The following is a 13,157-nucleotide window of genomic DNA, read 5'->3' as shown; positions in this document are numbered from 1 at the left end:
ATTAACATTTTTAAAGACACCTTGAGGAGTACCCCGGGCACTGACGAGAACGTGGATGAGCAAATGCCTACCACTGGCTAAAGGGAGAGACACGATTTCCGACGGGACTCGAGGGGCAGGGCGGTGAATGAAGAAATCACTAGAAAGAGACTAGGTGGATGCGGCTCTGCCCGATGTGCGTGTGTCTTTGTATCTTGGAGCTATTTGCAAAGCTTTAAAATGGTGGTTGTGGAGGATAGATCATCCTCGAGGTGCCTATTATCGTGAATACTCTTGTTATGCCATGTCACGCATGCACACACACACACACACACACGCAGAGACATGCATTACTGTACCTAAACTACCCCAACACATTTAATGCATTTAAGTTTTTTTTTGGTTTTTTTTTGCTGTTATTTGGTAGGTAAGTCACTATACAAATATACCCCCATGCACGCAAGCCTGGCATATGTATGGGTGCAGGGGGTGTGTGCACTTTGGGGTACACATGGAAACAGTACTTCTAACCCAGAGACACCAGCGACTGTGGCAGCTGAGTGATCAGACCAAGGTTCCCAGAAGATGGGGGGGATGCTTCGGACCGTCTATGCATTTTCACAGAGCACGATTAGCTTCAAGAAAAGGATAAAAGGGATCATCTCAGCTTCAAGTTTAGTAGAAGCCTCTCTTCTCCCCTCCCCGAACACTGTAGTGCTTTTATCTGCCCCCACCCCATTGTTTTTAAGTCCCACCTCTCAAAAAAGAAACAAGATCTGAGTTCCTAAGGCATTCCAACCAGTTGAAGCCCTGATCGGGTCTATATAAAGATTAATGAGAAATGGAAACTTGACATTTCTTTCTAAAGAAGGAAATTCACGGTCTTAGCGAGGCAGTGAACAAAGACGTGGAAGATGGCATGTGTGGAGCACAGCCTGGTTTTTATGAGTCGAGTGAGTTAATTAGTCAAAACCTTAAATTATCCTAATCTAGGAGGCTCTTGACTCCAGACGGTCCCCTCCCTATAAAGCTGGACTCCAAGCAGGGTCAAAGCCTCCTTCTGTTTCCTTCCACGTCTGCCACTCCCCTGGGGCCAGCCTGGCTTCTCCTCTCCCATCTCCCTGTCCCTCTAGTCACGAAGCCTTGTCACTACATGTCCCCTGCCCTGCTCCTCAAGATACCTTGGATGAATGTCCCTTAAGTCAATCAGTGGTGACACTGGCTCCTCCACATACCTTCGGACTCAGAATGCTCTCTTTATATGTAGTGGATATTTCAAAATGTCTTCAAGGTGAGCTTAGGATCCTTTTGCCAATAAAATGAATACCAATCACAATAAACAGAAAACTGGTAGAAGCTGGGTGGGGTGCAAGGGTAGAGGGATGGGCAGCAGGAAAAGGTACAAATAAAATTTAGAGGAATATGCATTTCAAATCCATTCTCCTTTAAACACCCATGCTCTAGTTCAGTCAAGTGGTGGCTAAAAGTGTCTTTCTATCCCCTCTACACTTGGGCATCTCCACAAAGAATGCTTCTAAAACACCAGGCCATCTTAAAAGGCTACCAAAAATTCCCAGGGAATTTCCAGAATTTACAGAATTCCCTGGGAATAACTGAGCCCCTCTTCTTCCATTGCTCCCTTTTGCCATTAAAGAAAGTGGCTAGTGTCTGAATATCATGGTAACTCTCTATCTCACTAGTTTAGAAACACATGGGGCTAGGCTGGTCCTTCATTTCGAGTAGCTTGGCCTGGGCTAAGATCCAGCTCTCTCCTTGGCTACAAACCAACTAACAGCTGTCCCTTTCTTTATAATGGCCATCAACAAAGTTAGCTGCAATCCAGTGGTCTAAGATGAAAATTGTATCATTTGCTCATTCTAAAGGTGAGCCTAATAAACAGGGCTACGATTCATTAACTGCAGAATCACCAAAGCAGAAACCAGAGCCTCTGCCTTTTCCTTTTCAGAAGACCCTGACTTAATTCTCTGGCCTCATCATTCGGGATCCGAAATTCCTAATCAATGAACCAGCACATTTCTGTGTTGCTCTTCTCCCCAGGTTAAGGGACACACGGAAGAGCAGAAGGCTTGCCCTTTTATACCAATTTGCCTCTCCATCTGCTCTCCATCCTCCTAAACTGACCATTCTCTCCTACAAAACTCCGAAGTACTCTTAAAGACACAGTTTAAATGTCAAACCCTCTGTGGAGCCCACCTCATTTTCCCAGGGTTCCCTCCTCATAGATCTTACCTAAGTATATGATAATCTCTTCACACATGTATCCCCTGCCCATTCGATCATAAGCTACTAGAAAGTACAAACTAGAGCCAATTCTTTCTCGTAACACAACGTTGAACAAATACTGGTTCTTAACCAATGTATGTCAAAGAACCAAGTGGAACAAAAGGCACAAAAATGAAAGAAGAGAATGTGAAACAAAAGAGACTAGAAGATACTAATAAACAGATAAACTCTATCTAGAGAAGAACATAAAAAGAAATAGAAGATTCAATTACAAAAGGGCCAGAATAAGAACGCACAGAGGACGAAAGTGGAAGAGGCAAAAAGACATGCATGGTGGGAAAGTGACAGAAGAGGGGACACTGGTGAACTTAAATACACAGGCTCCTCTCAGATCTTTTTTATTTTCTTTTAAAATTTATTTGAGAGAGAGATAGTGAGAGAGAGCACAGGGAGGAAAGGGAGGGAGAGAGGGGAAGGGAGAAGCAGACTCCTCAGTGAGCAGGGAGCACAATGCAGGGTTTGATCCCAAGACCTGGGAATCATGACCCAAGCCAAAGGCAGACACTTAACCAACTGAGCCACCCAGGCACCCCCTAGATCTTTTCTTTTTAAAGAAAAAGCAGAAATTCTGAAAGTTCCAAAAGGAAAATACATACGCGGAGCTGCCAACATTAACCACGATATAGAATGTGGATCAGGAATGATGTAGACACATGATGCATGGTCCAGAAACCTTGGCATCACCAGAGACTGTCAGGAGGGCACAATCATGGATCCCACCCCGGACCTAGTGAATCAGAATGTACATTTTTAACAAGATCCCCAGGTGATTCCTATTAAGAAAAAAGTTTGAGAAACCTCTGCTATAGACAGTTGACATCCACAGATCAGCTCCACATCTGATTCAGTGGTGTGGCGCACAAAGTGTTGCCACCAAGCCGCTGCATAACCTAAGCCAATCACCTAATGCCCCTGGATTTCTGTTTCTTCACCTATTTAATAGGAAGGTCAGAGTAAATTCATTCTAAACTGTCACAGGCTCTGATCTTCTTGATCTCATCTAATATCAAAGCTTCAAATGGTTCCTATACCCACCAGAACAAAGAGCAAATAGCATTACTTGCTAGTTACTATTTTATTTCCTCTCTCTACTTACCTAATATTTTTTTCAAGTATCTGTTATGTGCTGGGCACTATGTTAAGAACAAATGATTCCAAGATAAATAAATATCCCTCCCTGTCCTCAAGGAGCTCACAAACTTCTAAGGGAAACAGAATATAAAGAAAATTAGGAGAAAGTATGGTAATAATCATGAACAAGCACTCATGATGCACAGAAGGCAGAGAGCAGCCATTCTGCTTGGGGCAGTCACTGAGGATTTCAACAAAGGGCCAACATATGCACCAGGTCCCTTCTCTGCCAACCTCAGCTGTGAGCACTAAAAGTGAAAAGACAAAAATAAGGTAGTCAGAAAACATCCATCAACCAAACACAGGTTCCTGAACACACCTCTCTGGATTCACAAAACTCCAAGAGTGCATCCACACAATGGATTTTGTGACACGGCCACAGATATGCCATTAACAGCCGCAGGTGCACCCCAGAAACCGACCCACTCTGAGTTGCACCTAGTCCTTCATCCCGACTACATTCGGTTCTTCTAGCTTTGGCATCCCTCTGAAAGATAATATCAATTCAACCACTAATCTACTCTCCCTAGAGGCTTCTTCTGTGGTTTCAAAGAGGGGATGCACTTTAATAAATGTGAACAATTCATTAGGCCAGTAACTCTTTTTGATCTATATTTATTTATAGGGACGTCACTAGTAACCGATTGCATGCACGGTAGCAGAAACTGAAAATGTAATTTAATGAAAAGAAGAAATTTCTAGAATTTCTAAGGAGGCTGGAGAATGGCAGTGGGGAAAAGGGACCTAATTTTCCAGCGTATCCACTCCTGACTTCAACGGGTGACACAAGATGAGTGGTTTTGTTAGCCCTAGTCTTCCTTATTAAGGAAAAGAGGCTATTGCTCAGAACAACAGTTTGCCAACCTTCAGAATGGGGAGTTCCGCTCTGGCTTCTTTCCTGCCCCTTTTATAGGCTGATTTTTTGCTATGGTTTCCTCACATACAACCTGTCCTTTCTCTGCTATGTTTCATTCCTACTTCATAAATATTTATGACATTTTTGCTTTAACCTATTAGCAGTGGGTGGACATGTCACCTTCATCTTCGTATTGTTGAACAAGAAAATAGGGGGAGAAATCCCTGCATACCCCTGCATCCCAGGTTCATCATGTTTATGGAAGAGACGGGAGATGTTTTACAAAGCGATGATGATGTGGTCAAGGGCTGATTCAGCTCAGTCCCATGTCTCCCTGTCCAGGGCCACTCATCCCCCCAACAAATGTCAGTCCATGTGTCCGCCTCACAGGTGCCCACTGCCCCTCTTCACACAAGCCTGATGCATGTACATGAAGGTCAAAGAAGATGGTCAAGGTTCTGAGGCCATCCTCCTGGAAGTGAAGAGGAAGACAAAATCAAGCCACCTGCCATTCACACCTTCACCAGAGGGAGTCGCTCTTCGCACTCAGCCTAAAAAAAAAAACCTTGAAGTGCAAAGTAGTGACCAGACAGATGTGTTGGCCCTTCTCCTTTCCCTTAATTTTGTTACTTCTTTTCTTTCTCTGCATCTATTCCTGCCAGAAACTACAAACACGCACTGGCAAAGCAAGGCCCTTCAGATAGACAGGTTTCCTAGGAATGGAACCAATGGGAGAAGAAATGAGACAATCGAGAGGCACACCCTGCTCCTCTCTTTGCATGTTAACAGGTATCCCTGGGTGGCCACATAGCTCTGGGTTCCCAGATCCGTCATGCTTTGCTACACCTGAAACACCCAGACATAGGAGGCAACCATGTTATTCTGCTTCCCTTCAAATCACCAATCTAAACTCTTTAACCCTGCTTGCCTGAGAAGTCTTTATTTCCCGTTATTTTTTTTTTCTTAATTGTACATCACAAAGGCTCCTCGACTGAAATTAAATTTGCTCTTCCTCCCACCAGCAGCCACATTTCTTCCTCAGGTAACCCACACTGCAAGGGGGGTGGCAGAAGGAGAGAAGACAAAATAGAACCCAGTCAGCTCTCTGTGCCATGAGGGGGAAAAAAGAGAGAGAGAGATAACAGCGGCCCAGAGACAGCCCAGAACACCACTGAGTCACGGTCTCGCTGAGACTGCTTGGGAGGACGGAACACACCTGCTTCATCAAGTCTCCAAAAGAGCTCTGGATGTGGTAAAGGTACAGACCACCTGTGGTGATGCCACCTTGATCCTAATAAGCCACCACCAGTTGGAATGCCTCCCCTTCTTTTTGTAGCTTTCCCACCACCCGGTCCTCCTCTTCCTCAGCACCCTCCCCTTTCAACCTCTTTTCCTTTGTCTAGTTTTAGGGCCAACTAATGATGGCCTAGAACCTGGATTAATCCCATTAGAATTCTAGGAGAATGTGGCTGAGACTCTGTCAAAAGGCCTGCTGTCAACCTAGTCAACCAACCAACATGACGAAGGAGCTAGTCACTGTAGAGCACAGTGGCAGGCACCAAGAATGAAAAAAGGGGCATATGCCCTAAGGACACCCACCTCACCTTGCTCATCTGTACGTAGGAAATCACTGCACATGGAGTTGCTTTCCTCACCCATATCTCTGTTCTATTTTGAAGTAAAATTAAGAATACATCCTCCCACTTGAAGGAGTAGAAGCAGATGGAGAACCAGCTCAGGTGTCTGTAAGGTGAGCACACACCAGATAACCTCAGCTATTTGCAGACATGGTGAGAACATGGTTCAAAGTGGGATCCCACTCTCTCATTCTGATGATACCATGGGTGCAGATTACCATTTAAACACTCAAAAGAATGAAACCAGAGGGAGGGGAGCAGTGAATGCGGATTATATCCATCCTTTCTGGACAATGAAAAACTGTCTTCTACTGTGATGTAGAGTGACAGGGGTCTTCTGCTACTTCTCCCACAACCCTTCAGTGTTCTGGATTGTTTCAAAGTATAGTTACTAAAAATGCCAGAAAAAAAGATTTGGGGAGAGAATGCTTTCAGAAAGACTACTGATGCCCATGATTCTGCTACATGATTTTGGAGATCTTTATCTCAACCTGATTTCTGCATTTGGGCACCTTCTGAGTTTGGGGGTGTACAGTCAGTGGACCAAGGAGAAGAGCACCAGCTCACCATCATGGCCCTCCAGCCTGTGGATGATCTGATTTCCTCAGGAGTTGTCTTGGATTGCATGAGTGACTAGCTGAAGAGTCATTAGCTAAGTCTTTTCCGTTTCTCCTGCTATTTCTCTCTTCAAGTACATAAAAATACTGCCTAGCCACATTTCACATACTGTAAAAACTGATGAGAGGGGGGGGAAATAGAGTATTAATTCTCTTTTGAAGGTACAAGACTACCACATGCAAACGGCACATCTCTTTGTTTAACACAAAGACTCACGTGTCGAATTCTGCACCCCTTCCACATGCACAGCATTTTAGAACTCTGCAAGATAGCCATTTTGCAAGAGTGTGGAAGTAACAGTTTGCTTGGAGGATGTGTGGGTATAAATAGATGTGTAGACAGAAGGAGAAATTTACAGCTCAAAAATAATAGCACAGGAAAAAAATATCAATTAAAAAGAGAAAATTGACAGAATTCCTTCTTTCCAAGCTTAAGATTTACGTCCCTTTAACCTGCAGCATCCTTCAATTCCAGGTGTTCCTGGACTAGCCCAGATAGCCAGATTCCCTACCTAGACCTGTCCCTCTGCAGTAGGCCTCCCGGGATCTCTGGGCCCCGTGTCAATGCTTTAGACAGCAAGTGGACTTCAGGGCAACAACCACAGTAATCACTATATTCATTTTCTAAAGGGCATCAAAAAAAAAAAAAAAAAAAAAAAAGCCTAGGAAGGTAGAGCCAGAAGACAGAGAGGCATGGAAGTGGCAAGGGGAAAAAGCTAGCCTGAAAAAAAAAAATTCTAGATTCCCATAAAAAAATAGAGCTTTAGAATAAACAGAAATAAAATGCTATCTAACTCAAAAATCACACAGGTCTCCCATGCATGTCTATATCCAAATACCCTTATGTCATCCAACATCTCCCATCCCTACATACATCCACCCCCACTGCTTCCCAAAAACCCAAAACCTGTTTGATGAGGAAGGGAAAGAAATAACATGGGAGATTTCCCCCTTTGTAATAAACCTTTTTCCCCAAAACAGCATTATTTTATTATCTTGTCACCTTTTCTTCCAAAAATTCCACTTGAGGGATCTGAAGAGAGAGATAAACAAGGAATCCCTACCCCCAGGTGAGATGAAAATAAAACAGAATTTGCCCTACCTTGGTTTGTAGAAGCCAAACCTCTAGACGGACAGATTAAGGGAGTGAGCATGTTGGGAATGTCCAGTCTCCTCTTCTCGCTGGCATATCCACATAAGAAAGACGAAGGATAAATGAAAGGAAGATAATTTAAAATCCAATTTAGCGTGAATTTTGTTCTAATCTTGTGTCTTGAAGAGATGCAAATTCAAAGAAAAAAGACTGAATTCAAAGGTAATTCAGGATATGGAGAGCGGCTCACAATGCAGAATCCAGAGTAATTATTCCATTTGCATGTGAGGTTAGTGGCTGGGCTATTTTTTTTTTTTTTAATGATTCTTCTGGCAATTACGGTTTTTGATTTTTGGAGCTTTAGTGGAAGAGGCTCTGTGTAGAGAAGCTGGGGGCCGGCTCTGTCCCTCCGTGGAGCATGGTCATTCCCAAAACGTCCCCTTCCTAAGGGGGAAAAAGAGGCGGTCAGGGTTTGATTCGAGTGTCCCCGGAGGATGAGAAAAATGCATTCCGAAAAAGATATCAATTCGTTTTAAGGAAAAGGGGGGAGGAAACCCCGCATTTCCCACAGAGTGCACACGAGAGGAATTGAAAACAGCTGGCACCGGTCTATAAATAATTCAGAAAAGGTCTGGCTATACCATTCCTGGGACGGGCACGGATGAGAGGTGGGAAAGCCAACCTGAATGGAAGCGGAGAGCGGGAGGGAGGGAGGGAGCAAAGGAGGGAAGTGGTAAGGAAGGAGGAAGGGGGGGAGAAGCGGCACCACGGAGCAGCACACACTCACACGCACACGCAGAAACACAATCCCCACTTAACTCGCCAGCGAGTGCGGCCCCCAGCCCCATCTGCATTGCTGCTGACACGTCTGTCTCGCTCTCCCCATCGCCTCCAGCGGCAGCGCCTCCTCCCACCCCGGGCTGGTGCTCAGTGGGTTCTGATTGTGCACCGGGTGCACACTGGGCATTTCTTGGAAGGGGCACACTGACACGCGCGCGCACACACGCCCCCGCCGCGCACGCGCCCCCGCGCGCGCACTCACACTCACCCCCGCGCACACTCACCCCCGCGCACACTCACGCCGCCGCCGCGCTGATGTGCAGCGCACGGGGCTTCACCTGCAACGTGTCGATTGGACGGATGCTCGCGGCGCGTGGCTCCGGCCCGGGGCACCGACGCCCAACCTCTCGGCTCGGTAAGGGGATTCACAGCGCCCGCCCCCCGCCTCCCCAAAAACAGACCAGAGAGAGCCCTACCCCTTCACCCTAAAAATAAAATCTTAAAAAAAAAAAAAAAAAAAAAGCCACGTCCAAATTAGCAAGTGCCGGGTTCTGCCGGATTTCAGCGCTTCACCGCACCCCAGGTTAGTTAACGGTTCCAGGGCTTCGACCCTTTATCTTCCTGACCCCCACGCCCCGGCCCTGAGACGTGAGCCTCCAAGGGAGTATCCACGTACCGACTCCGCGCGCTCGGCCGTGGTGCAGCAGCTCGGGGAGGGAGAGGGCTGGCGGGCGGCCGCGGGGTGAGGGGTTCCCTTCCCTGCAAAGCAGGATTGATAATCCGCGCCGGGGGTTCGAAGTTCACGACTCTTCGTGGCAAAGCCACACAAAATGCATTCGGACGCCCGCACTTCTGGATTGTGGTCATCAAAAAAAAAAAAAAAAAAAAAAAAAAAATCACCCTGAACGAACACTTTCGATAAGAGCAAAAGCCCCGAGATTTCCTAGAGGTGAAGAAGCCGAAGGAAGTGGCTTTTGAAAAGGGGTGGTGGTGTGGCGGGGAGGGGGGGCGGGGAGGGGGGACCTTCCTTCCTCAAAAAAAAAAAAAAAAAGAAAAAAAAAAGGTGGGGGGTGGAGAGGCAGGATCCCAGATTCCAGCTGGTGGTGATCGGAGCCGGGGGAGGGGACGCGGGCGGGGGCCCGCCGTGCAAGTCGAGCGCGCGGCAGCGGGAGAGGAAGACGAGGAGGGGGAGGAGGGGGAGAGAGAGTAAGAAAACGGGTATTAATCACCGGGGACGGGGGCGGGGCGGGGGCGGGGCGGGGCATCACAGGTTGCCCGGTCTGGATTTGGGTCCCACACCCCGAAGCGTGCCCCCCCTCACACACACACCCCTACCTCTCACACACCGGCTCCGGGGGGGGAGCAGCCCACGAAGCTGGGGAAGATGCTTCTGCTCCCCGCGTGTGTGCGCGCGGCTGTGCGCGCGTGTGTGTGCGCGCGCGTGTCCTTTCTCCACACCCCCCACCCCACCCCACCCCCAAACCCCGTCGCCCCCTCACTCCTATTGCGGAGACTCCGGCGGAGGCAGCTTCCCACGTCACGTGGCGGGGGGAGTGGGGTAGGAAGGGGGGAAAGGCTCGAGCCGAGCCCGTGGCGCCTCCTGCCGGCCGCAGTGGGGCACGGCAGCGAGGCGGGCGGCGGAGGGGTGCGGGGGGCGAGGCCGGGGCCCCGGGGCGGCCGCGCTCCGCTGCAGAACGCGCCTCCGCCGCCGACTGGCGCCCCCCGAGTCCGCCCCGCCCCCCTCCCCCGAGTCCGCCCCGCCCCCCCCCCCCCCCCCCCGAGTCCGCCCCACCCGGAGCCGCCTTCCTGCCTTCAGGGAGCTTGAGCTCCAGCCCGAGCCCGCGAGGCCGGCGGGGAAACACCGGGAAACAGGGAAGGGCGCGTGTAATTAAGGCTGAACTGCGTGGTCCGCAGGGTGGGTGTTTGGCGGGTTTTGATTAAAGCAGATCCTGTTCCTGAAAGGCCTTGAGTAGAGACGATGATGAGACACGTCAATAATCCTTATGTGAAGCTACATTTCATGGCATTCACAAGCCCACCCTCTTGCAAAACGCAGACATGCATTCGTTTCTCTCCCTCTTAAACTGTTTTCTGTTTTAACAGCACTTAGGGTGGCCGGGGTGGCTCAGTGGTTGAGCGCCTGCCTTTGGCTCAGGTTGTGATCCCGGGGTGCTGGGATCCAGCCCTGCCCCGCAGGGAGCCTGCTTCTCCCTCTGCCTGTGTCTCCGCCTCTCTCTGTGTGTCTCTCGTGAATAAATAAATGCAATCTTAAAAAATAATAATAGCACTTATCACCACCCGTAATATTATTTTTAATATTAATGTCATCGTGTATGCATCATTTTTATTCTGATCCGTTGTCTCTTCAAAGACCCGGAATATTCCAGTGGTGGAGCATTTTCATATGGGCTATAGCATGAGCTTCTCGCCAATGTTCCTGAGAAGCAGCCATCTAAACACACAGATAAGACACTCCCGTGTGAAGAAGTTACATTTCGTAATTTGGAGCTTTGATCTATGTAGACGACACCAGATGCGTATTGCAGTCCCATAGACCAGACAGTAGTCATAATATATCTCAACTAATTCTTTCATGTTTCCTAGCTTTCGTTAGACTTAATCATTGCATCTAAGATTTTTAAAGGCACACACAGATGCATAAACATCATATGGAAACACAAATGCTGAAATTATTCTTTCTCAGTAATGGTATTGCTGTTTTTCTTTTTTTTTTTTAAAAAAAAAAAAGTGGGGTTTTTTTTGTTGTTGTTTTCATGAGAGACAGAAAGAGAGAGAGGTAAAGACATCGGTAGAAGGAGAGGCAGGCTCCCTGTGGGACTCGATCCCAGGACCTAGGAATCACGTCCTGAGCCAAGGTAGATGCTCAACCACCAAGCCACCCAGATACCCTGTATTGCTGTTTTTCTAAGACAGGATAGGGCTGATCTTCCACCTCTTTGGAGAACTGCAGAACCACTCCAGAGTGGCCTTGCCCCTTGATACACAACAGCCAACCCAAACCCCTCTATGTGCAGATTTCCAGTTAGAACATGGATTTCAGGAGCGGTGTAAGATGCAGAGCCAGGACCCCATGGGGCTCTCCTGAAACACTTCCTTGATTCTCCCAGGAATGCCATTACCTTGGGAGTAAGACCCAAACCTACTCAAGGATTGACCTTTGACCTACTTTAAAAAGCATCAGTGACAAAAAAGCAAAACAAAACAAAACAAAAAAATCCTTCAGAGCCCACCTTCCCCTTCCTATCCCAATCCCCTTCACCGAAATTGGTTCCTTCCCTATTTTCTGTCTTTCCCTTTCTGGACCCAGTAATTCCATTCCAGCCTATTCAGTTCTGCAAGCATACAGGGAAGAATGAATTCTCAGACTGCCTCTCCCTAATAAAGTCTACCCTCCTCTTCAATTTCTAGCTCAAGTCCCACCTCATCTGAGGATGTTTTCAGTCAACCAAGCCTGAGTTTGATTTCTATAACAACTGCAAGAGGTTTTAAATGAGGTATGGCACCTCACCACCATCTCCCCGACTCCCATTGCATTTGGAAATGTGTAGAGGAATTTGTATGATCACTTACCAGATTACTAGGTGATGCTATTGACATGTGTGATGCAGGCACCAGAGACACTACACACACCAAATTGGTCATTTGGTCTTGCATTATGAAGAACTGGCCCCAAAGGAAAATGATATGTCCATAAGCTATTTATGTTGAACCGTATGAGACTACTGGTACTCAATCAGATGAAACTGCCAATCACATGAAATAACCACGATTGACCTATAATAAAAAGGCAATTCCATAAGGCTAAACTTAAAATTGTGTACTTCTGTATATCTCCTGTCTTTCTAATTACTTAACTACTTGAAGAGATAGATCAGCATCTGCATTATCCATATATTCCCCGCACTTTGACTGTTGGTTAGCAACCTCAGGAGTTCCCCTGGCAAAATTCTAAAATTGGTCCCTGTACACAGAGAGCAAGGAATGGCTGACAAAAGAGACCGACCACTCCAGATTGGTAGGTGGCAGTTTTAATAAGCAACACAACTTAACCGACGGGGCTTGCCTCGAGCAGCCGCAAGTGGATCTCAATACCTGCCCACAAGAATCTTAAGAGTTTATATAGAGGCCTTAATGGGGTTCAGTCATGTATACAGTCCAGATGGTCTCCACCCATTCATATCTCAAAGCTGTGTCCTTGAAGTGGCTCCTAGAGTGAGAACAATGGGTAGAATGTACATTCCAAGGACAGGGCAGGGAGTAAGAAGCTTCCGATTGCCCAGATCCAGCCTGTGGGTCAACTGGCAATCACCTCCTCTCAGTGACCTCCTGTAACTGTGGCACATTTTCAGACATGCAGTGGGGCCTCAATAAATATTAGTTTTGGGGTGTTTTTTATGACTATTAGAAACCACATTCCCAAGCAGTCTTGCTGACTCTGGAAGAGCTAATTCCAGGAACCATGCAGCTTGTGAGTGGAAGGTGGAATTTTTTTTCCATTGTCCATTGTCCATTCAATGAGAGAAGACCTCTCTCCGTCTTTCTCAGAGTCCCTGTCACTCACTTGCACTTCTCATGATGGACCTTTGCCTCCAAGGAATACAAGCCTTTCAATAAAACTGTTTTCAAGGATCACCCAGATTCATTTAAATTTGAAACACTATTTCTCAACATTGCAAATATGCATTTCCTAACTCCTAGTTAGGAAGCACAAAAAGCAATGTTCTAAAAAGACAAGATGT

General features: G+C 47.1%; 1 protein-coding gene across 9 annotated transcripts in view; it reads right to left on the bottom strand.

Annotated features, from left to right (window-relative positions):
* The window catches only part of GRIN2B (glutamate ionotropic receptor NMDA type subunit 2B), a 502,860-nt gene that overhangs the window by 419,118 nt on the left and 70,585 nt on the right, over positions 1-13,157 (bottom strand). The window contains exons 4-5 of one of the 9 annotated variants that reach the window (XM_072798951.1): positions 11,989-12,192; positions 7,627-8,061 (exon numbers count right to left, since the gene is read on the bottom strand). The exons of the other annotated variants lie outside the window; for them this stretch is intronic. The gene's annotated coding sequence lies outside the window, so the exon portion shown is untranslated. The remainder of the gene's footprint in view (positions 1-7,626; positions 8,062-11,988; positions 12,193-13,157) is intronic. 9 annotated transcript variants of the gene reach the window in all.

Source organism: Canis lupus, chromosome 25, assembly GCF_048164855.1.
Source record: "Canis lupus baileyi chromosome 25, mCanLup2.hap1, whole genome shotgun sequence".
Taxonomy (NCBI): domain Eukaryota; kingdom Metazoa; phylum Chordata; class Mammalia; order Carnivora; family Canidae; genus Canis; species Canis lupus.
The sequence above is the reverse complement of the archived record's forward strand: the minus strand, read 5'-3'. Positions and strand labels throughout refer to the sequence as shown.